The sequence below is a fragment of the Triturus cristatus genome, chromosome 11, assembly GCF_964204655.1.
Source record: "Triturus cristatus chromosome 11, aTriCri1.1, whole genome shotgun sequence".
NCBI classification, from domain to species: Eukaryota; Metazoa; Chordata; class Amphibia; order Caudata; family Salamandridae; genus Triturus; species Triturus cristatus.
In genome coordinates this window covers 690,253,951-690,280,611 of record NC_140594.1, presented here as the reverse complement: position 1 = coordinate 690,280,611, position 26,661 = coordinate 690,253,951, and positions in this window count along the sequence as shown.

Sequence of the window (26,661 nt, the reverse complement as noted above, 5' to 3'; positions counted from 1 at the left end):
TGTGTGGCTTTGCTTTTGTGGAATCTGTTGCACTGATGGGTCGTGTATCCTGTGTTGTTGCTTTACCTAGGGGTGTGTTGAGGGGTCGTGTACCCTGTGCTTTTGTTTTACCTAGGGGTGCGTAGAGGGTTGTGTACCCTGTTCTGTTGTTTCATCTAGGGGTTTGTTGAAGGGTCGTCTACCCTGTTCTGTTGTTTTACCTAGGGGTGCTGTGTTTTAAGCGAGACTTCTTGTTCTGTCAGTTATGCTATGTGTGGTTTGCAGAAGAGGGTGAGTGATGGTGGAGTTACACCACAGCTGTGTCCTCCATTTCTCCCAGTACTGCATAATATTACAGTGGTGTAATTTCAATGTATTTGGTAGTTAGTTCTTTCAAATTGCAATTGTTATTTGTAAATTGCATATTTCTCTTTCATATTGATGATGTCATATGGTGTGTACTTCCAATGTTTATTGTTGTATTATTATCGTTATTATTATTATTATTGTTTTCCCTAGGAGAAGGAGATGTGTTGTAACTTGGGTAATGTTGCTTTCCATCCTTTACCTTAGCTATCCGTTCCCTGCTGCTCAGCTAGTATGACTGTGATGTGTGTGTAATGTTGGAATGCTTGATGAGGTACTGAAATGCTGGCGTGCCTGGTGAGGTTAACAGAGAGACAGTTGGTGTGTGTGGGCTGAGCAGCAAGGATGCCGCTCCTGGTGTGGTTGAACTGCTAAACTTATTATCCTACTTTACCATCCTGAAACTAAGCTAAATAAACCTCATACTTAAGTCTACTTCGTGGATACCTATGGACTTATTTTTGGATTACATCAGTAAACAGTAACCACTCATTATTGAACCTTTGCTAGCGACCTTTTCTAGCGATGCCCAAGCTCAGTCTCACTGGTTTTCCAAGATGTCAAGAACATTGCAATCTGGGCCTGGGATAACTGGAGCCACGTACCCAATGCCCACAGTTACAGGATGATTAATTGGCATATATTTGAATGGTGAAGTTTTCTGCCTTATTTATTGGTTTGACACAGATTGATAGTGACGTGATATCTGGAATTGGGTTTGGAGAGGTCCATATTTACTTCCAATTTGGTCGCCTCCATTGAATCATATTCCAGGGAGTGTAGAAGCAGTCTCGATTAATGGTTCTTAACCTGTGGTCCGGAGTACTCCTGGGGGGTCCCAGAAGCCTACTAAGGGGGTCTGTGACTACTTATAGAATTAAATAATATTAATAGATCAATAAGGTGTTGTTAGAAATTGGGTTACTGGTTGAGTGGGGTGTGAGCCATGGTCAATCAGCAACAGGGCCGGACTGGGAATACAAACCGGCACTGGCAATTAAGTCTGACTGTCCGTAGAGGGCATAGGGGGGCTGTTGCGGCTGTAAAAACTGCTGCTGCTTTTGATACAGGGAGCCAATATTGCACTGCTGCAAAACCGTCCCCCTGTACCAAAAACATCTCTCACAGGTCCAGAACAGGCACATACACTTCAGGCCCAGCGGGAAAACACCTGGTGCCTGCTACGGCCAGTCTAGCCCTGATCAGCAACCACAATTCAAGGGTAAGGCATAAGTAAACCCCAAATTAACCTGTGCTCAAACCCCTGGTAGCTTGGCATAGAGAAGTCAGGCTTAACTTAGAGGCAATGTGTAAAGTATTTGTGCAATACTTGAAACAGTTAAACAGTGATAACACCACATGTAAGGATCCCGCCAGGTTAGAATAATGGATCCGAATGTAATAAATAAATCAAGACCAAAATGACAAAAATCTGATTAGTAGAACTGAAGATATTGAATTTTACAGCTTATAGTGAGAAATAGCACCAAAAAGCACAATGTGCTATTGGGGATATCTCGGCGCCCCAGACCAAGACAAAATCATGAGTTCAGGCTGACCATGATTGAGTTTGAGCCAGCTACAGAGACCCAGTTAGGCCCTCCTCACCTCTGACCCTCAGGACCCTCTTTAGTCCTTCCTTTTTAGACCCCTACCCTGTTTCTAACCCCCCTCTTTTCCCAGACCGTCTGTAACTTGACATGTAAAATCTCACTTTCCCATTAGCGCTCTTCTTCTCAACATGGCCCCCATCTTAACATAGCACCCACGTAGGTATATAATTGCTTCACATGATGTATAACCATGCATCCACGTTTCTCCTTGGCACTTTCCCCATTCTAAAATGGCGCCCATAGTCATACCACGCGTGGTACGCCTTGCCACCCTATATCTTCATCCCACACCACACCATTCAACCCAATTATTCCGCCAATAGGGCCTCTTAACATAACATCCCCTTCCACTTCTACCCAACCCTGACCCGTCTGATCAGGTCACCGAAGAGGTGACTTCCAAATAATTCACACCTCCAAGATGGCGACCATCGACGCGGCCCATTCTAGATCTCCGGTTCCCCTGACCCAGAAATGCACCGCGTCGCTTCCCGTATTTAAACTTCCCCCGCATTGAGGTGCAGAATTGCAATTCTCTTGAAGACACGCCGGTGGGATTATGCCCGAGACATAAAGGTAAGCACACACAGGAGGCCTTTGCCTCTTCTTTCTGCCCGTCTGTGCCGAGGACTCTACCTTATTCCCTCCCGTTTCTCCCCTCAGATCGACTTAGGATCTCTGTATGCTTTAAGTCTAGAAGAGTCGTAAGCTCATTTGATTACCTGTCACGGTAAGCATCCATCTTTTCCACCCTCTACCCTGGTACCGACCTCCTCCGACCCTATCCGCCACAGCACCCTACCCCTCACTTCCCCCCCACACACGGTTATCTTAGATAAACATTACCAGCGCCCCACTATACACTCCCCACCCCCTACAAATTCTCGCAGAACATGCGCTGGGGCTGATCCTTATTTCTTAATACTGGTGGGCATGAGCAATCTCTTATAAATACTTCCAGTAGCCGATTACAGACTTGTCACTTTATTGCAATCCACCATGCCGCCTGTCAATTAACTTAGTGACCGCTTTCCCTTTTCTTCCCGAACTCAACCCTACCCATGTGGGTCTGGCTAAATATACTTTTTCTTTCTATCCTTATCTAATGCCATGTATTTGTCACTAATGTATTTATGACCGACCTACTCGTCTGAAAAACACCGCCTTCACGCTTTGCGCTGAACGGTTTAAATGGACTCGCTAAAACACGCCGCATCGTGCATTCCTCTATCCTGCCCCCTAGCTCTATTCATGTTCTCTGTATGCAATGTCTGTGTGCACGCAATTGCTCCTACTACCTCTCTCCCCCACGGGCATGTTTGTACCTCTATATATATATTTTTTGCAAATAAACCACCCTGAATGACGATGTTGCAATGTGCTTTTCAATACTATGCTTTGACTTGTTGAACTCCCCACTTGTAACCTTGCTGTTTTAATATTTGTCTCCCCTACACACTTTTGCTTCGGCGCTACACCATGCACCATGGTCCCCATGTTGGTCACGCCCACCTATATATACCCTATTTCGTTTTGTTTCTGTATGCAAATATGTTATGTGATGCCCTATGTATTCTCTCCTTTTTTTATCTCACACTAATTTTGTACACCTTCTATTTATGTATATATGTTAATGCTCCAATCACATGGGACCCCATCACCTTGGCCCACAATCTTTTATGCTTTTTGTGTCAATGTACAGCCGTGAAGAAGCCCCAGGCCGGATGGCCATGTAAGGGGGCGAAACACTTGTTGGCTGTTGTTCATGCGTTACTATACCTACACAGAATTCCTAAATCACCTTCATATAAATAATTTTTACCTTGAAATCAGCCTACTGGAATTTTTTTCTGAATCAGAACAAACATTAAAACTTGTCCAGACATCCTTTCCTGTTTACAACTGCACATTTAGGGGGTCAGGAGTCTCCCCTGTCCAGGACAAGTACTCAAAATCAAAATTGCCCAAACCTACACGGCGAGTAAGGAATTGAAACCCATCACCCCTTCTCTTCCACAAAGAAACCCAGTTAGGCCTGCTGAACAGAGTACTTTAAATCCTGGTTCCAGAGCATTTTGTGGATACGCGTTGAACATGCATTGCGCAGCTGAGGCAATGCATGGGTTCCAAGATGCAGCAAGGCTGTGGTGTGAGGTCTTGTTGTATCAATGTCGAGGATCCTGTTGACAGAGCATGCGATGCGAAGTCTGGTGTCGGGGACTGCGATGTGAAGTAGAGGCTATGAGTCGATTACGATGAGTGGGCTAGCTGCAATGTGGTGATTTGACGTCGTCCTCAGGGCTGCTGTCATCTAGAGATGCAAGGATCTATGCCGGGGTAAGCATTGCACAGTGGTTTTTTCCAAAGGTGATGCGTTGGTCCCAAGATGCGGTTTGTGGCCGGAGTGGGCTAGCTGCAATGTGGTGATTTGACGTTGTTCTCAGGGCTGCTGTCATCTAGAGATGCAAGGATCCATGCCGGGGTAAGCATTGCACAGTGGTTTTTTCCAAAGGTGATGCGTTGGTCCCAAGATGCGGTTTGTGGCCGCAGTGCAAGTCTTTTGCGACTGGTCCAATCAACGGAGCTGTAGAGATGCGTTGGTTCTTCTCCGGGATGTGCTGCTCAGCTGGAGAGATGCATCAGTTCTGTTCGGGATGCATCGCTCAGCAGTTTCCACTGGGAAGCACCTTAGCCCCACTTCCAAGAGTCCAGGACAGATGTGGCACCAGTTGGCATTGTAGATGCAAAGATGGCAGAGTCCGGTTGCAGGTGGTTGGAAGCCTGTGATGTCCCTGAGGCTTCAGATCATGAGGCCAGCCAACTAGCGTTTGGAGTCATTCTAAGTGCAAGAGATGCAGGTCCAGTCCTTCTCACACAGGCAAGAGGGCAGCAGATCAGCAAAGCAAAGGAGGAGGGTAGCACAGTGCAGTTCAGCAGAGTGGCTGTCCTTCAGCAGCACAGCAATCCTTCGTCCTGGCAGAATATCCACTCATCCAGAAGTTTTTTTTATAAAATAATGAATATGCCTTTGTTATTCTCAATATATACAATGTCGTTTATATCTAAATTATAAATATGAATGTGTCATTTACAACATTTATTTATATCTATAATTAAACATATGTATATAAGTAATTGTGTTTTTTTTATGCTATGTATCTTACACACATAAATAATATAAGCGCACACAGACAAATAATACAAAATATCGAACATGTATTAAAAATGTTAATTTATGGGGGCGTGGCTAGGTAAGCCATCATGGCGGACGCAGCTTAGATGGGCTCGTACATCCACGCCGTAATCCGCCTGATATCCGTTCAAAATCCTGCCCAGAGATGACTTACCTTGCTGTGCCGATTGCCTCTACATCCCTGGAGTGATGTACCCCTTCGCCGGGGCTGTGGACTGAGCCGTAGCGGCGATTTCACCAGGTCTCCGACTCGGCGTGCTGATTGCTGCTCCCACTGTCGCGGTCTGCCCGGAGCCTGTGGAGCAGAACTGCGGTGGCGGGCCCTGCTCGAGGTCCAGGAACGTGATATTGGGGGGGTAGCGCCTTGTGCCCCCCTGTGAGAAGCATCGCCAAAGAGGACTGTGCCGGCGTGAAGGAGTCGCTGCCCCTCCCCCTTCACTCCGGGGCCGCTATCTTGCCCTGCACGGTGCCAGGAGTGCAGCGGCGCCGGTCCTGTGGTGCCGCCCGAGTCCCTGCCGGCCGGGACCTGCAGAGGGGGCTGTGGTCTCATCGGAGCCCCTGGAGCCCGCAGAGTGTGGCTCTGTCTTTGCTGGCGACTTGGTCGGGCCCCGGAGAATCGGGCAGAGCAAGGCTATGGCTGATAGACCGAGGCCAGGTCGCGGCCTCAGAAGGTGAGCGCTCCTGCCGCTACCCCTATCCCTCCCTCCGTCAATGTGGGATCTGCCCTGCCGGGGGGGGTCAACTTTATAAGCACCAGAGCCCCAGAGTACCTTGGGGGCAGGCCTGAATTGCCTTGTTGCGCAGGCTGCGGGGACGGGCCGCCAACTGTCACGCTTGGGGCCCTGGGGACACACTGACTATAAGAAAGGGCCCATCTAAGCGGACCCTGCTGCCTATCCCGTGCTGTTGCGGAGAACTGTGTGCTTCCCCGAGTGAGCGGTGATCCACATTCCTGGGCCGCTGAGTGCTTGCATCGGGCCAATATCCACAGTTTAAAATGTTTTTTTTTTTTTTTTGGAGTTTTATATAGAGCGAACTTGACCCGAATCCAATCAGGTATCAGAGCGCTTTACATAGCACCAGTTACGTTACATGAGGACACACACTCATTTTTTGTTAGGCAAGGGGAGATTAAGTGATTTGCCCCGAATCACAGGCTGTTCAGCGTCGTTACCGAGACTCGAGCCCAGTTCCCCAGGTCCGAGGTCGAGCGCCCTAGCCGTTAAGCCAACTCCTCTCCCCTGTTCCTCGTGGCATCCCCCTTGGTGGGCCTCCCTGGGTCTGAGTTGTCCGGCCCGGTGCGTTAGGCTGTGGTGACTGCCCTCTCTGTTGCCCGACCCTGACTGAACAGACAGATCATCTGTCCACGCCTGGCGCAGTACTGGGGGCCGAGCCTCTACATCACATCCTTGGCCATCCTTGTCCCCGCCCAGCGGGCCGGCTACCTACCTCGGTGGTGTGGGCTCATCGTCCCGGCCACCTGCTCCCTCCCTTGTGTAGCTGCACTGCCCTGGGCCATTCCTCCAGATGGGTAAGGGCGGACCGGGTGGGGCCGGCCCCAAACAAGGCACCATCAACCAATTCACTACGACTACTGGGGGTACTACGAGCAGGGATGGAAGCTGCTCGGCTCCGGACAATGCGGCCCTCCTGGCGGTGATCAACAGTGCCCGAGACAAACTGGACGCAAAAAGCAGTGCAGTAGGGTCCGAGGTCTCCTTTTTTGCGCCAGGACCTCCGCAAGGCAGTGGATCGAATCACCGAGGCTGAAACAGTCTCAACGGTGGAAGATTCTGTGACCTCCCTCCAAAAGAAAGTGAATAAGCTCACGGTCGTGACACAAGAACTGGCCTCTAGAGTGTAGTATGCGAAAGGTCATGCCTGACGGAACAATCTGCGCTTCGTGGGCCTACCCGAGGGCTGCGAGCGGGTTTCCATGACAAATTTCATCACTACGTGGCTTACAGCTATCCTACCTAAGGATCTCCTATCCTCGGCCTTCGTGGTAGAGCGGGTGCACAGGGCCGTGACGCAGAAACCCCCCCGGTGCGGTCCCGCTCTATCATGATATTTCCGGACTATACGCTCCTGGTCCAACAACACCCCAACACCCCTGAGGCGGTCTTCACCTGGACAGATGAACGCCCGCAGCTCCGAGTGAACTCTCCATCCGCCATAGACTCAGACTCCTCTCGAGGCTCACGGAGTCAGCAGCCGCGACGCAACAAGTCTCAGAAGCGGTGAGGGCCGGGGTTCGGACAGGATGTCATCAAGCCCTGAGTGACCACCCTGAAAATTCCAGACTATTCCGCTGACCACATGGCAATTTGTAGGGCACTGTAACTGTTTAAATTTACATTAGTGTTGTTCTCTCTGGGCGGGCGTGGGAGCTCGACCATGGGCTGTTAAGCCAAGGATTTATTGCACTCCCTGTGTTCATAGAGTTATAGGGAGGGGTGGGATCCATTGGTGCGTGATCTGAGGGCCCCCCGTTGGGGGTGTGCTGTTCTACGCACCGCGACAGATGCTCCTTGTTTCTGGCAGTGTCGAGTGGGGCGGTTTTCTTAAGAGACTGTAGTTTTACAATGTTAATGCGTTTTAGTTACATGCAGACGAGTTATTTTTCTTATTTTCTTCTATGCAGATATCCTGCTCTATCCATCTACTACCTAGGACTTAATGATACCCAGTGAAGTGAACCCCCTCGGGGACCTAACGGTGGTCTCATGGAATGTTCGGGGGTTATTGAACAAGGTGAAACGGGGCACAGTTCTACGACAGGCGAAAAGGTAAGGGGCAGATATCCTGCTTTTACAAGAGACCCATTCACTGGGAACAAAAGTCCCGTGCCTCGCCCGATTCGGCTTTTGTCACATTTACCACGCAGGGTTCACTAGGGGTTCCAGAGGGTGGCTGTTTTTATCCACCGCAGGGTTCAGTTTCAAAACACGGCACACAGGGCAGATCCAGGGGGCCGATTTCTCTTCGTCACAGGTACGATGTATGGAGAACAGATTACCGTTGGCAGTATCTATGCTCCCCCTCCATTAGGGGCTACTTTTATTGAAAAACTTTTGGGGGTATGGGGAACCATTCCTACTGGCTTGACCCTGCTAGGGGGCGACTGGAACAACACCATGGGGCCTTTAGATCGACTGCGCAATTTAAATATCCCTCAACCACCGGGCCTTACTAAACTGCATACATTGGCTTCGTCATTGTGCTGGGCAGACATATGTCGCGAATTCCACCCTACAGAATGCGATTACACATACCTTTCGGCTGTCCATGGGTCGCAGTCCCAACTTGATTATTTTCTTGTCCCTCGGTTTCTCCTTAGATTTTTGCAGGTACTGCATGAACCCCGCGGACTGTCAGATCATTTCCCAGTCACTATGCAATTTCACACATGCTCATGCAATCCCCTATTCCGTTGGAGAATGTCCCCTTGGCACCTCCGTAATCTAACCTATCAAGACATGCTCAATACAGCGATCACTACTTATTTAGCAGACAACGGTCCTTCCGCCCCCACTAGTAGCATTCTCTGGGAAGCCCTTAAATCCACCATCCGCTGCTCTGAAATTAGTTATCGCACTAAAGAGAAACATGAACGCCGAGAACAGCTTGAAACCCTAGAAGCGCGCCAGGCGACTCTATCTTCCCAACTCAGCTCCAACCCTAGCCCCATCCTTTGCCGTAATCTGATACTCGCACAACAGGAGCTGCACCAATATCTATTGAATGAAGCCAAGGAGATCTGGGAGGCGTCACAACATCGGCTATATCAATGGCGTGATAAATCCAGTAAAATGCTCAGCCGACTGTGCCAAGCAGATGGTACCCCGGCCGTTACGCCCACTAGTCGAGCTCCAGATGGGTCCATATACACGACACCGGAGGGTGTTGCGGGGGGGGGGGGTCGCGAGGCACTTTGCATTCCTAAACACACGGAAAGAGCAGACCCCTGCCAAACTCATTACGGAATTCCTAGTGGACATTCCACCTCAGCGGCTCCCCGACTCTGTCCGGGAACGACTAGAGACCCCAATCACATTGGATGAATTGACTGGCGCCCTCAATGTGCTACACCCTGGTCGTGCCCCGGGTCCCAACGGGTTCCCCATGGAATTCCTCCGATCACACAGGCATCTTCTGGGGCTTCATTTATTGGCGACCATCGTGGAAGCTATAGACTTGGCAAGTCTGCCAAGGGACTGGCGACACGCGGAGATTGTGTTCTTTATCAAGCCTGGTCCACCTCCAGAGGACCCCTCTTCTAACCACCCCATCTCCCTTATTAACTTTGAACCTAAACTGCTAGGGAAAGACCTGGCGGATCGCCTTCGGGGGTGTATCACGGACCTGATCCACCCTGACCAGTCTGGCTTTATGCATCAGTGAGCCACTAGGCACAATATCAGACGAGTCCATAATGCCATCACTGCTGCCCCTACCTTGGGCCGACCCGCTGCTCTGTTGTTAGCCGATATTGATAAAGCTTTTGATTCGCTGACCTGGGTCTATCTTTTTCAACTGCTCGAGGCGATCAATTTTGGACCCCGCTTCCTGACATATATACGCCTGTTATATACAGACTTGACGGCATCAGTTCGGATTGTGGGACACCGCTCACGTTCTTTTCCGATCCAGAGGGGTACCCGTCAGGGCTGCCCACTCTCTCTGGCGGCCTGGGTCAAAAGCGACGCGGTGCTCAGGGGGTTTGATTGGTCCCGATCGCGGTCAGATCGTATAGCATTATATGCTGACGACGTTCTCTTTTTCATGACAGACCCTTAATACTCTGGACCCCTTATACTGGAAATTCTTAAGGTATTTGAAGGAACCACGGGCCTCCACGCCAATCCCGCTAAAACCATCTTATTCCCAGTGTGTGGACACCAGGGTCGCGAATCATGGGCCGCACAGCTCTCCCGGGCTACAGATGGGTTCATATATTTGGGGATCTACATCTCCCCATGCCCCAAGATTTCTTGGGCATACAATATTACCCCATTGTTAATTAGTCTTAAGAATGAAACAACGATATGGTCCGCTCTCCCCCTCTCCCTCTACGGGTGCTCAGCTATCTTTAAGATGGTTTCTTTGCCTCGGATCCTCTACCGCCTCCAAAATTTTCCTTGCCCTCTTCCTCGCGCTTGGTTTGCGCAGGTAAATGCAATACAAAACAATTTACTCTGGGGTGGTGGAACTGTTCGTGTGGCACTCCGCACTTGTGCACAGTCCACGTACTGTGGGGGAATAGCGGCAGCTGATATTTACTCCTACTGTGTTGCATCTCACATCCTTGTAATCAACAAATGGTGGTATAATTCCCCAACAGATCCGGCATATGCTATTGAGCACGCTGCAATGGAACAAGACCCTCTTCTCCACTTATTGTATAGCTCCACATGTTTAGACCACTTACCACCGGCTGGCAGAGTAGCCATACAGTTATGGAGGGCTAAGACCAGACAAATGGGGTGGAAGGGGAAGCACACTCAACAAACTCCCCTGTGGCACGGTACACACCTTCAAACAGCAACCACATTGGGCAGGTTCCGGGGATGGGACCTGGTGGGGATCTCCACCCTTGGGGATGTATTAAGGGGCACTACCTTAAAATCATTCCAACAATTACAGACAGACTTTGGCCTCCATAAGTCACAATTTTATTAATTTTCACAGCTCCGTCATGCACTCTTCCCCCAGATCTGAAATATAGAGGCTCTTCCCGAGTTACAGCCCTTGGAAGGCCACCTGCTAATGGGGGACCTTGGTCTACACAAATCAGACAAATATATCAAACACTGACGACACACACACCCACCACCGTCGACAAAATCCGACTTGCCTGACAGGCAGACATTCCTGAATTAACGGATGATGATTGGGCTGAAGCGACTGCCAGCCCGAGGGGCGCAGTAGTCTCCACACGACACCGGCTCATCCAGTTCAAATACTTACATAGAGTATATTACACTAGGGTACGACTGTGGCAAATGGGGGTTATTTATTCAGTCCTCAACGTGTCTGAGGTACGGCAGGAAGATGGGTCCTTCCTAAATACGGTTTGGAGCTGCACGGCTTTGCAGCCCTTTTGGAACAGGGTTCGGTCATGTCTTAACGAGGTGCTGGCGTGGTTGCTTCCACTCGACCAACGGCTGCTTTTTACTGCACTCCACCGATGACATTGGGGGAACCGCTATAAACAGCATCTTCTGTTCCTTGCCCTTACTATCACCAAAAAGGATATTGCACAGGGATGGAAGGCGTCATCTCCCCCGACCATAGGCAAATGGAAGAACAAATTAGATAAATGTATGGGGGCCGAGATTGCTGTTTTTGAGGCCCGGGGTTGCCATAGGAAACATCGCAAGATCTGGACACGGTGGGTGACATATCGTGGAATTGACCTGCCCCCCATGCCCGAGGAGGATCCATGAGTGGCACCCTCTGATCACTGACGTGTATCACCCTATGTTATATCATTTGGTCGTATTATTGCTCTGCTCTGATGTATACTTCAAATCTGATGAGTCATGTGCTGTATTATGGAGATTGACAACTGTCTGCATAATGGTTGTATTATTGTTTTACTTGCATGTTCGGCAGGTATTGTTCATTATCATAAAAAGGGTTACCGATGCAAATATTATCCTTATGCTCACACGGGTCATGGTAGGGCTTACGCCCATTATACCGCAAAATAACCAAATAAAATTTGTTTACATTTTCTTTTTTTAATTTATGTATCTATTGATGTGTGCATATATGTGTATGTAAATGTCCTCTTGGATCTTCCCTCGAGGGATTCTCTCCATTCTACTGTAGCACTGACTGAGGTATGTTCTGAATTCCAGATTGTACCTGTTTCTGAACATGAGGCTACAGGCAAGAGTGGAGATCTCAAGAGTATGTCGTTCATTCTGGAATATGTTCTGTGGACATGTGAGGAGAATGTGTAGTTCCTTTCTTCATCGTGCTGCTCACACCAGACATCTCCCTCAATTGGCTCCTAAGTTTCCACGAGGAGCCCCAGAGTATCAGGTGCTGGATTTGTTTGGTCAAACTTAGGCTCCCAGATAGAGATGAAGTCGCCCATGAGTACAATACCTCCTTCAGCAAACCATACTAGATGTTTAAGTGTTTTACACAAAAAATCATCTTGACTCTCATTGAGGGTGTAGATTTTGCAATAGTGAGGGAAGTACCCTCTAGTGTGTCCCTTTAATGAAGAGGCATCTCCCTTCTTTATCTTTTTTACATTCTATATGATGGAAAGGGAGACCTTACATAGACAAAATGCTAGCCCTTAGTGTTTGTTGTTCCATGAGGAGTAGTATGCATGCAGGGGGTGTTTATGCCTGAATTTCATTTTCTTCCCCTCTTTTGCGATGGCTTTTTTCCAATACTGATGTATCATGATTCCCTTGTTTCATGATTTTCTATATTTTGGTTTGCCTGTTGGGGGCGTTGAGTCCCTAAACGTTTAGGGAATGGACTTTAGGTGTATCTCGTATGTGTGGCGACTGCCATTTCAGAAACCCTCTGTATGATCGATATAACCACTGGTAAGACATGTTGCTGTGTTGAATGTGATGGAGTTCAGTTGTGATGAATTTGTGACACTAATGATAAACAGAGCACGTGTCTTAGTGTTTCTCCATTGCAGCCCTTCTCTTCTCAATAAAACTTTCCCAATAAGCAGCATTGTAACATAGTCTAAAGTATTAGTAAATAAAGCTTTGTCTCGGTGCCAACAGGGTCTTCCCCCAACCAACAGGACTCCCTTCCCCTCTTGCAGGAAATAGATGTGCGCCCAAGTTGCCAGGCATTGCATAATATTTCTTTGTAGTCAAGTCATAGATTTATGTGTCTTGCAGTTCTTTTGATTCACAATTTCCAGGCGGGCTCCTGTCATATTATTTATTTTGTTTGTAAGGATCTCCATCTGGCCTAGGGGTGACATATTACTGCATCTTCAGGATTCAGCATTTCTCTGTATATTGTAAGGCTGCACTGTGTTTTTATTTGACAGTGTTCCCTAGTATGGCTGTAGAGACGGTGTCTGCCATGGTAATGTGGTAAAGAAATTCTGTTCTCAACTCGTCACCGTGGGGCTCTGCTCTGGTTATCGAATGCTCACCTGTTGTGATCCACAGCAATCAGACTGCATTTAAGAGGTCTGAGGTCTGGTGGCTTTTGGTGCCATAGTCAAAAGCTACTTCAAATGTTAGAGCCATTTTTAACAGACTTTATTACTCCGGAGGTTGTCCATTATTGAACTGTGGACACATGGGTTGCCGGGGTGATGTCCTGGAATAGGGTGCATGGGTAACTGTCATGTTGTATCTGATTTTATGCCCCAGCCACTTTTAAGACCCTCTCTTTGCATTTCTGATCATGGAGTTTTGCCAGGACATACGGTGCTTTACTTGAATCTTCCAATCTCCTTTGGCAGACATGGAGGATTAATTCCAGTTTAATTTGGTAGGAAGCACCCCAATTGTCAATGAGAAGAAACCAAGCACAAAATGCTCATTGTGTGTACCTTCAACCTCCTCCCATAGTCCTCAAATTCTTATGTTATCTCATCTAGAGCGATTTTCCATGTCGTCAACCTTTCTGGTGAGGGTGTCAGTTTGGGCATGTAGAGAAGTGCATTTGTTCATGAGGGTTAGGTTCTACTCTTTTAGACAGTCTACACATGCTTTGACCTCCACTACTCTATAGCCCGCCAAGTCCACATCAGTTCTTGATGCCACTGTCTTTTTCCGCAGACCTGCTTTGATAGTCTGCAGTTCTTTCAAGATGTGACCTTTGAGTTCTTCACAAAGTCGGATTTAAATACTTGTAAGCTAGCCAGGAGTTGTTCTTTTGTCAAAGTCATAGCTGGTGAATCCTCAGACTGGTCCCCATACTGTGTCTCTAATGTACCTTGTGGGTTCAAAAAATCCCATCTACTTTCTCTGAGTGTGTCTTTTTAGGAGACAAAGATAAATGTCCTCAGTCATGGTAGTAGCATGTTGACTATCAGTCAGTTATGCTGATTTGAGTGTAGAAGTGGTGGGCCCACTGCCTGTAAGGCACATCTAGGCGTGCCACACCCAAGGTATCTTGTGGTATGCAGCATCTCTTCAAGTGTATTCTGTCCTGTCAGTCTTATCTGTATCCCACTGTAAGATGCTTCATTTTGTTACTGTCAGAGGTAGTCGCTTATAAGTCAAATGCAAAAAACGGTAATATACCTGAGTGGATACACAGGTAACAAGCAATAGCACAAGGTATATCGCTTAACTTGTCAGACACATCTGGCTAAAGTCACTGACAAGGCCAAAGGGTATCCTTATATTTGGGGACAGGGCTCCCTACCCCACTCCCCCAGCAACAACCCATCTCCTACTGCAGGGAGGCAATCTTGATGAGAGGCAGTGGACTCGCGCCTCGCAGGATTCCTTCTGGGCTGTTCACCTTTTTCTCCTGTTCCAAGGGGGAATCTGCTCTTAGCGGCTTCACAAATCTCTCCCCGCAACAAGTATCTCATACAGGAGCCCGAGGAGATTCCAGATGTTGCACTCTAGCAATAGTAGGGAGCTTCAGTCGGGAATTGGAGTCTGGGTCCGCAGGCCACTGCACATGTCATCGCAGTCCTGGCTGTTAATAAGGGCCATGCAGTCTCCTGAGCCATGTGGCTGGCACTATTTGGGAGAAATCAGTGGTTGGAGCAGCAGGCCATGGGGAGTACCCAAGCACGGTGTGTCAGCCCAGTGAGGGTCTCAATTGACCCCATGCGGGCACCCCTAGCCATTCCCAGAGTTCTTCTTTAAGGGTGCCGTGTGTATTCAGTTATCTAGGACACCATGCCTGACCCTGCTACATAGCTTTTCTAGGATGCTGTCAGCCTGGTCAGAATCTATGCTCTGCCCCTGTCCTGTATTTTAATACTAATGAAGGCATCTATTTGAACGTTCCCAGTGGAATAAAAGAGTATTGTCCTGGCAGTGTTGTGTGAAAAAATTATTCATACGAATATATATATATTGAAGCATGATTATGTGCCATAAATGGTGCTGTACTGCCAAGTTTTTCTGTTGTACCAGACCTTTCTACTCTTTGCATATGTTTACCAGTGATCACTGCACGGTTCATGTTAGTAGACTTGTGTCATGCTTTCTTTTTGATTCCCATACATCCTGACAACAATAACTTTTAGCTTTCACATTTTCAAATCTGGGTTGCCTCAAGGTTACAAAATGAATCTTCTCAGAGGTATTCAAGAAAGATCTGAACACCTGCCACAGCCCCATACATCCCAAGTGATATATGTCGAGAGCTTCATGCACAGACGTGGGGGTTCACCTTTTTTCAGGTTCAAATAAGCAGTTTTCATGCATTTATTACTTCTTTGCCCCTGTGATGGACACAGAGTGACGGAATCGCATATTCAAGCACTTGGACTCTCTCCCCACGGGCAAGTGAGCATTACACTTACCAGGCTTTCCAAACATACCAGGCATTTGGTACAGAAATGCATGGTGGCTCTAGAACATTAAACTAAGGGAGGCCCTAAAAGCCTAGATTGAACAATATTTTAAGATCAACAATGGTTTGGTCAACTTACAAATTGAGCTATGGGAGGCCCTCAAACAGTCTTGAGAGGAAAGACAATTATCATAACAGGAAAAATTAAAGAAGAGAAGAGAGAGGCTCTGATAAATGCTGAAACCCAGATATTGATATTGAGGGGGTGCTATAGAAGGGAAGACATTAGTAACTCATTATGAGCCCAAAGTAGGCTATATGATCAAGGGGACAAGGTGGGAAAAATACTATTTTGGCTAAGTAAAAGGAAAGACCAATCCAGAATTATACTCTATATACATAGAGCCAAGGGAGCTGAACTCACTTACCTGTTGGCAATTGTGAGAGAATTGCTTGGTTCTAAAGGGAATTGTATAATCCTACCAGGGCAGATACTCCAGAGATCCAGAGTAGTATATGGTTGAACTCCAGAAAAATCTGATATGAAAGGCAGTAGACAGAGGCCTCGGCCAGAAAATCTCGATAGAAGAAATCACCAATGCCATCAGAAAATTACAAACAAGTAATTTACCGGAGCATATGGCGTAACTGTAGAAATGTATAAATTTAACACCACCCTACTATCCTTCTACTTACTAGGGTTGCACATCACTTTCAGGGAACACCGCTCACTGCCCCAAGGCTTTGAACATATGATTCTACAGCCTTTCTGAAGTTTCCAACAAATGTCATTCTTACACATCTATTTCCTTTTTTTAATGGTGAAGCTAAAAATACTTGCAAAAATTCAGACCTCTTTCTTAATGATGGTCACGATGATGATAGTACCTCAATTTCAAAGTGTCTTTAAGCCTGATAGAGATTGACAAAACATATTTGTCACTTGAATAATCTGCTAGCCCTGGCAACTTCACTGTAAGAATCACTCGATAGGGGGCTGGGACTGGCTAACTTTGTAGCATACTACTGCACTCAACAACTGGTGGTGGTTAATGAATGGATTTCCAATAGCAGACCTGATACACCATACTGGGGTGAAATACCTTCTGGGGGAGCTTGATTCAAGGCTCTACTTGGGCGGCCGGTGAGTCCCACCTTGTGTATCTAAAGGCACAAAAAGTGTATTTGGTCTCTGAAATGATACCATTATAGAAACAGGGAGATACAAGCAACAAACACTGCAGACCCTTCTCTAGGCATGTGTGCTTCTGTCTCAGGTGGCGGAACTCGAGGGATTCTCGGGGTAGAACACGCTGGGTACATCTGTGCTCATGAACAACATGATTAAATCATACAGAGCCCTCTATGAACAACTGGGTCTGTTGAATAAGAGTTTCTTTAAAATATTTGAAATTTATACATACACTGAAATCATATTTCAATGAGATTGTTGAGTTCCTTCTGTTTAGCCCGATTGAGGCAAAGGTCACACTGTTTCCGTTGCCTGATAAAATCTCACAGATTTACAAAACATTGATTATATATATACAACAGGCACATTTCCAGAACTCAGGAATTGCTGGGAGTCTGAGCTGGGCACACTAGCTCATGTAGGCTGGCAGACAGCCCAGATGGTCCCAAGCCAAGCTTCTACATTCAAATATTTACATCAAATCTACTATACTAGAAAGACACTCTGGCGAATGGGAAGGGTTTTCTCACCCACATACCTAAGGAGTTACGTAGAAGCCGGGGGGTTTCTCATACTTAGTTTGGAGGTGCCGAGTGCTACTGGAATACTGGGATGTAGAGGGGTGGTGAGTGCACGCCCTGAAAACAAGCAATCTAACACTGTTCTAACACCATAAAGACTATTATTAAACATACTGAACATACTAAACTAAAATGTTCATTATACTAGTTCTGTTTAGCGCCAAAAGGGACTTAGTTCAAACATGGAGAGATTAAACCACCCAAACACATCCGAATGGAGAGGAGGAGTTGATTGTGGTAGAGTAATGGCAAAGCAAGTTTCAGAACTCTGATGCTGTATGCACAAGCACAACAGTATACACAAAAGTGATGGATGGAATGCTTGTGTTAATCTCAGCCACTGGTAATTACTTGGGTTGCATCCCAGTCCATCATTATTTTGCACATCATGCCACGTCAGTTTGGCCCCAGCCTTATGCTGATCAGTCTTGACCCTGCTGCAATGCGAACTGTTCTGCCTGAACGACCAGGCCAGATCCACCCTTACCCAGAACACAAGCATCCCAAGACCAGTTTCACCCTTGCTAGAGCTCTTCAGTCGGATATAGCTTGGTTCCAGTAACACAGTGAGCACAGGACCCATATCTGGGTATACCTATGCCCACTTAGGGCATCACACTGAAGATGACAATACTGACGCTGAAGATTACAAAACATTGAAGTGTTGAATGCTTGAATTAATGTCAGCCACTGCTAATTACTTGAGTCCTTGCTGTATTGTTTCAGTAAATCAAATGTCTTTGTAAATGACAATAAAAAGTTAAATAAAAGAAATTATCTACAAGACTCCTTCACCTCTACTAGCCTATAAGCATTGACCTGGCTTCCAGCCCCCAGAAATATCCTTTAGGTGACCTGATAATTGGACTTTATTCTTTCACTGAAATTGAAACAATGCAAATTAAAAGGAAAGTGTGCTGCTTCATGCATCGTTGCAGCTTTTTTGAAGGAGCCACCTGCGACTTGAGATTATTTGGTTATGTAAATGACCCACATTGCTAAATTGTGGAACACTTTATCAGCTAGCATCCAGAAAAAAAGGCCACCTCTCATGGGAGACCTCTAAAATTCAGTTTTGTCCCTTTCCCAAACACTTGATAGAACAGTCCCCAATTGCCCTTGTCCTTCCAAACTTCGCCCATAATACAACATTAACATACTTAGCCACTAACCTGAAATCTAGCCCTAAAAAAGGGATTACTGAGATGCTCATTAATGTGCTACCGCTACATGATCTATTTCTTATTTATGTGAGACGTTCATGCCTAGTTGGTGAGTCAAGCTCACTTTAACAGAATCAGAGCACTTCTTTGACACTTACACACTACCCGGCCCAATTCCAATATAGGGCACCCTCTATCTTGCAAGCCATCTGGAAAGGTAACGTTCAAGGTGGCTACATGAGTGACAACTGTCCATTACATACATATCAGGTAAGTAGCAATCTCTCAAATACACAGCAATTAATAAAATAGGATTACAGATGGTGTACATGCACTCACAAATCCGGCATTTGGGTCTTCTCAGCCATTCATAGAACAGGAAAAGTATCACCTCTGGTCATTCCGTATGCAGTCCACTCTCCTGCCACTTTTGACATCATCCTTTCAATACTGGAGTCATTATTTCATTGAGACTATGGGCCTCATTTACAACAATTTGATGCAGGGCAGAGTTGCACGTCAGTTTGCTGCACTGCACTGCCTGTGTCAAAAGGGCAAGACTGCGCGGTATTTATGAGATATGGAGTATCTAAACATTTATCTGCACATTGTAAGCATAAATATTAACACAGTATTTGGTGTTTCTTGTTTTCCTTTCTTTATTCTTATAGTTTCTCTTCAGCCGACACTTGTTTCGTCGCATACACTGGGAAATTGTCCCGTGACTTTCTCAAGGCCGTATAACCACAAACAAAAGACCGATGTAACACCATACATACAATGGTGTACATGATCACATTAGAAGTTCCCCATGTCTAGAGGTATAATTATACATCTCTAAGGAGAAACATGTAATAAACACGCACAAGGTAGAACGAATGAACATGACACCTAGCTCAATACCACTGTCGGTTCAAAGGTCTTTAGTCCTATAGCTGGCAGCCTAGGAGGCACTTGACAACCTTTACAAGTAAAAGGATGAACAGGAACAGAGAGGCAGAGGATCATTTTAATAATGTGTCAGATAACAATGCCACAACTTCGTCAACACAGGGTGGACAACCTCTTAGACAAGAGGGTCTAAGGGAGAAATTAATAGGTTGGAGAGGATTAGGAAGAGTGAAATGTCCAAGTGGTGGGACGCTGCCACTTTAAAACAATACATAAAGTGCAAAGAATTCCCAGGGGTTTAAGGTCACAAATAATACCCACATATGATGACCTCGAAGCGGACCTTCTGAATCGCCTGGGAGAAGGAACTAACTGAGAATTCCAACAGATTAATGGGGATTCTCATAGAAAATTGTGAGAGGAAGGTCTCACAATGACAGAAAGATATAGATTTATTATAAAAGGAGATCAAACAGTTGAATTTGGCAGAGGCAACCAAAAAGAATTTTGCAATATTGAATGACATGATGCAACGTCATCTATCTGACATTAAACAGAGAAAAACCCGGAAACTAAAAAGGGATGAGCAAGATTATCTAAACAGCAGGAACTTCACTTTTGCTAAAAAGTACGATCACTTAGTACCTAAAGACAATTAGCAGAGACCTAAGGAGGGACAACCAATTAGTTCAAGTTCCACCTCATTGGAAACTGTTCTGCCCAGTGGCAGTGAGTCAGACAGGGGGGAGGGTCCTAACAATGCACCTAATAGCAAGAATCGTTTTTTACAAGAGGTTCAGAGAATAAAGAAAGGCAAAAGAGAGAACAGGCGCCCGTATCGGTGGCAAGAAAAGAAGAGAAAGAGTGGGGGCTCAGGGAGAAGAGCGGCCAGGTGTGAGAACCAGATCCTTGAACCTGAAGAAATAGATGACATAAATGTAGTGAATTTGACTGAACAAAGGTTTTTCTGATGATGCTCTATCTGTTCTGACAAAGGGTATGATTTGTTTGCCCTAAAAGTATAGGTGATATTTGTGATCTCAAAATAGATCTATATAAATGTGTTAGATGGATGAAAATTAAGAAACATTTTCAAATGATGAACTTTGACAATAAATTTTTTAAACCAAGTCATGGGGTCTTTGCCTGGAGTGGACTTTCGATACAGGATGTATTGGACACCAGATTGTTAGTATCACAAACTGATTGTGAATACGAGGTGGTGACCTCAGATATGATAATGCGAGATCTGCACATAGTTAGCGATCTTAGTATCACCAGTAACTTGAAGGAGAAGTCTAAGTGGACACCAACTCTCTTCACAGGTAATAATATAGATAGCTTTCATAAACTGGTGCTCTTAGACATTGACAAACATATGGACAAAAGGAAACATACAGGTAGTATGAGAGACAACTTGACACATAGAGAACGTCAAGCGCTAAAGAACCTTATGAGTGATCAGAGCATCACAATACGTGAGGCAGATTAGGGGGGGAACATAGTTATTATACAAAGTACTGACTATGAACTTGACATCCTCTCACAATTGAATGATCAGGACTGTTATGAGCCTCTTACGACCAATCCCATTTGGGCTCTGACAGACCACATAAACAGACATTTGAGACAATGGAATGGGTTGGGTTTGCTGGATGACAATGAGCTGGCTTACTTGAGAATTGACTGTCCTAGGTATCCGTGCATTTACACGCTTCCCAAGATACACATGGACCTTTAACCTCCTCCCGGGAGACCCATCATATCTGGTAATGATGGGTCGAACTAAAGAACATCGGAATATGTGGACACATTTCTGAAACCAATGATCAAGAACTTGCCTTCGTACATCCGTGACACGTAACATAATCTAGGGATACTGACAGACCTGAATTGGGAAGAAAACATGACTTTGGTTACCCTTGATGTTAAAGCTTTGTACACAAGCATTAGAAGAGAAATTGGTCTGTGTGCCATCAGAAAGATACTCAACACTGGGTCAGCCAGTGCATAGAATCACACAGAGATGCTGATCAGTATGATTGAACTTATTTTGGACAATAATGTATTTTTGTTCAAAGAAAAGTGGTACAGGCAGAAACAGGGGGTTGCCATCGGCTCCAGATTTTCTCCTTTGTATGCCAACTGGTTCATGGGTTGGTTCAAAGAGATGAGAATCTGGGGTCCGATGGGATTCAAATGGAATGACTCTATCCTGTATTGGGGCAGGTACATCGACGAGTTTATCACAAATGAGATCTCCTTTTTAGATGTTGAACTTTATATAAAGGAGAACAAGATCCAAAGCAGATTGTTTTGTAAAAAGACAGCGTGCAATGCACTGTTGCATGCATCTAGCGCTCATCCTGCTCACCAAATTAGGTCTATTCCCTTTAGAGAACTAATCAGTGTTAGAGGAAATTGCAGCCAAGATCCGGAATTTGAGGAAAGTAAGAAAGGTGTGTTGGCCCTCTTCCAGAGAAGGGGCAACGGCAAAAATACACTTAGGAAAGCTGAACAGAGAATAAATAGTGTAAAGAGACAGGACACTTTACGGGAACGCACCAAACCTAGCAAGAAAAATGAAAAGATACGTATGGTGACTGGTTACAATGCCTGGTCGGGGGTGTTAGTGTGTAGTCTCAACAAGCATTGGCACATTCTGAGAGCTGACCCCCCCCCCCCGCAATACAATTTCAGACAGACCAGACATTACTTATAGATGAGGAGTCTCACAGAGAAATTTACTGAGCCCTAGTTATCCTGGAGTCGGGACGAAAGAGAGTTGGCTTCACAACGTACAATAGGTTTTTATGGCTGTGGGCACTGCAGTGCATGTAAGTGGGCCTGTAGCAGAAAGACACATTTTAAGGGCCAGGAGACCAAACATACAGGATTGTTACCAATATAAACTTCATAACTAAATTTGTTGTATAAAATATCGATTGCAGGTGTGACAAAAGATATGAGGGTAGCATTATAAGGACATTACGTGAAAGAATAGGGCAACACATGTGAGCGGTGAAACAAGGGGACATTAGATATCCTATCGCAGCCCACATCGTCCTCTGCCCCTCACAAACCACTAATAAACACTTCTCATTCTAAGGCATAGAACAAACTCAGAGACACCCCAGAAGGGGTAACAGAGAACTTGCCTTACGAAGATGTAAGGCCCGTTGGATTCTCAAACTTTGTACTACTGAGATTGGGTTAAATGTGGATCAGGAGCTGCATTATTTTTTGGGAAGGTGAAAGGCTCATTACTGCATTTTCTGTATGGATAATAATTATCAAAAGTATGTAATATAAGAAAGGATTTCGGTTGCCTCGTTTCATAACTAGAATTGTACACCTTTTTTTCTCTTCTGTTAAAAATCGTTATGTCTACTTTCCGTTTATATTTTTCTTATATAAAAAATATAGGATCTTGAATCTAATTGAAAGTTAGATGATTTGTTTCACCATCTTAATGAATTTTGAAAGTGACCTTACGCCCTTTCATACACTTAAAGGGTGGTGTTTGCCTCCTCAATTTTGGAAAGCATGTTACCATAAACACGGTGAAACACATTTCAAGATGGCGCTCATTTTGGTACAGTTTTAATCACGATTAATTTGATGAACATTTTGCACTGTACACAGAAGAATATAAGTAGTATAACCATGTGACATATTTTGGTTCAGATAGCACTGTATGAGCTTTGAATACAGTGCTACTGTGTGAGGATTTTGAAGATTTTGGTGCCTATTGGGAAGTTCATGATTGGACCCGTTTTGGAGACAATATGTGTCCTCCTTTTTTGACGATTCCTAGCTGTTAGAGATTCTATAAAGGCGGGAACACTCATTTCCTCTGTGTTCAAGCACTCAAGAGTCACGGTTGTGGGCTACGTTGATGACGTAGCTGTCCTTACGGTAAGAGATAATTGGCTGTGGATACATTGTTAAACTTTGATGGACTACGCTGGTAGTTTGAGATAGTATTCTTATGCGATGGACAAATATGAATTGTGCATGTGTTATGAAGGCGTCTTTTAAATATCTTGGTGCCAATTGGGTGCAGTTCATATGAATTTGTGTGGGGATCGTGATGGGACATATACGGTTCCATTAGCTAAGTCTTGGATGACTAAGTGGGATAGTGGTGACGGTGGATATTTTCTAAGATGTGAGGTATAGTTTGATACGTGAGCGCACATGCTGCAACCCTGACTATGTAATGGTTATGTTAAGCGGGGACACGTGTTTGAGTTTTGAACAAGTAAGCATGACAGCATAGAGGTTGCGGCTGGATCTTACCTAATGATAGATACGAGTATTGTCTTTGGAGGAGTTTACACATTATTACATCCCAGGATATATATATATATATTTTCAGAGCTTGTGGATTGGTCCTTTCCTGATTGAAGAATCGATTTTAACGCAGAAGACAGATATTTTACCCATTGTGGGTTGGAATTATCACCACACAAGAAGTAGGTTTTCCATCTGCGTGCCAGGTTTGGAAATGGAAGTAGGCATGTATACGAGGAGTTTGTTCTAATGATAGGTTTCTTTAATTTCACAGAGGAATATACCAAAGATTGCAGAGGTATTTGAAATGCGTTCTCACACACGCATGACTTTGGGTTTTAAGGTGGATATATTGATCACTCTTCTATCACCTATTCACTGTTTTTTTGTTTTTGTGTGCTTGCATCTGACACTCTACAGTCCATATTTTAGGCTGTGTTTTAATCAATGTCAGATAAGTGTCATTGCGGTTTTTTGACCAGCACACGGTCACAGATTGGTAATTGGCTCTTTCACTTTGTTGTCACAAATGTTTTCCTCCATCACCAATCAGCAGGTGATCAGGGATGTCACTTTTTCACCCCTATAGTTTGGCTCAATAATTAGGTTGGGCCCTTGATTGGCATGGGTGTCATGTTCATTCATTCTAACTTGTGAGTGTTTATTACATGTTTCTCCTTAGAGGTGTATAATTATACCGGTAGACATGGGGAACTTCTAATGTGATAATGTACACCAGTGTATGCTACATCGTCTTTTGTTTGTGTTTATACAGCCTTGAGAAAGTCGCGGGACGATTTCCCAGTGTATACAACAAAACACGTCTCGGCTGAAGAGAAACTATAAGACTATAGAAAGAAAACCAAGAATCTCAAAATACTGTGTTAATATTTATGCATACAATGTGCGGATACATGTTTAGATGCACTACAGCCATGTGCTGAGGATTTCCTTTGTGTATTCAATGGCCTCTGCCACAATTTTGGGGGAGTTTGGTGGTTCTCCTCACTTTACAGCACCATCCAGAATTCAGGATCTTTTGAAACTAATATATGTGCAATTTTCCTGAGTGGTGCAGTTTCACCTAGCTCAATACCACTGTTCGTTCAAAGGTCTATGAGATATGGAGCATTTCTGTCCTCTTACACTGCACCATGGTGCACAAAGAGCTTCCTAGAGCCAACACAGGCACCCTTGCACCATAATCAGGTTGGTTTTTTTGCAGGAAGGGTCACCGCCCTTCACAAAAACAACCGTTGCGCCACCCCCAGTATGCACAGGGTTATGACACATTTCCGATATGCGTTATGTTGTAAATCAAGGAATGTGTCAAAAATCACGGGCGTTGATTGGAAACACCCTCCTCAATGCCATGACATGCCTCCTTGGGGCAGCATGAGGCAATGCAGCTACTGGCATTGCTTTGACTTGCACCATATCTATGAGGTCATGAAAAGCCATGCAGAGTGGCTTTCCATGGCCTCGTAGATATGGGGCTGCACTGTGAACCGCCAGGACATCATAAAAAGTGAGCTTCCAGCGGCGCACTGGCCTTGTAAGTAAGCCCCTATGTGCATATCATTTTTGAAATCGTGGGGTGATGCCTACGTGTCTTCCGCAGAAACACTGGCGACCAGGCCCAGACCTCTGTCTATTTGAAAAAATGGCCAAATCCGTTTGTATCAAATATCATGTTTTCTATAAGCAATCACACAAACGTAAACATTTTTTAAAAAATTCTCTCTCTTCTAAACATTGTTCCTATTGAGTAGCTGCTGAAAACATAAGCATTCACCATCTACCTTTTGACTGCCTAAAGCATCATAGGGGCAAACCATTTGTAATAGCAGGTTTCTCATCACTTGAATGAATATAACAGAAACACTGCATATGTTCTTAACTGCTTTTCCTATGAATGCGAGGGCGAGTTAGCAAAGGACGGGCGTTATGTATATAATTTCCTCAAAGAAGCTGAGTGCAGCTCTTAGCCCTTTGCAAATGTAAATAAAAGTCTGACAGGCCATCCAAGAGCTCTAGTTCTGCTGGAGTTAAAAGTTAGAGAGAAAGCACGTTCTCAGCATGGACTTCGATTCACGAACATGCTAGGGGTAGCGGAAGTGACATCACATACCCTTTGACCTTAACAACATTATAGCAAGTGACATCATATGACCTTTGACCATGAATATTCGCAGGAAGTGAGGTTACACAACCCTAATACTAATGGCATGACAATAATTGACATCGCTGAGGAGGCGTAAGAGCGGTATGATTAATATAACAGCACAATATAACAACACATACAAATGTTTTTTTTCGATAACACCATTAGGCAGCCAACATGGTCTTTGAAAGCTGGGGGGGGGGAAATCCTTGCCCTGAACTCTAGCGAGCCAGTGAAGCAAGTGAGCCTCACCTTTTCTATGAGAAGTTTGGGGTCCTTCACTTTGAAAGAAGTTGAGTAAAATAATGCATTTTAAAGCACAGTTTTCACATACATTTTGCTAAAAAGCTTGGGCTCTGAAGAAGCATTCATTAAATATTCAAGTTCTTTATTTTGTGCCAAGTTATGAAAACTTGATGGTTCCCATTAGTTGACTTCTGTTTTTTCAAAATCTGCTTCGGTGCCCCCATTTGTCAAAATGTGCCTTTCAATCAACCAGGTACAGCATTTTGTCATGGGTGCCCCCTTGTCAAATATTACATATATATGCCAGTGCTAGAATTTTTCCATTAAGGCCATCCATATATCATTGGTAACCCATTAGTAAAAATAATTACCTCTGGCGGTACGCTAGGGCCAACATTTTGTCATTTCTGCCTTGGCCATATTCCTTGTTTGTCCTCCCTTTTGCCAAGAAATACCTCGAATGTGCTAGTGCCAGCATTTTCTAACGGT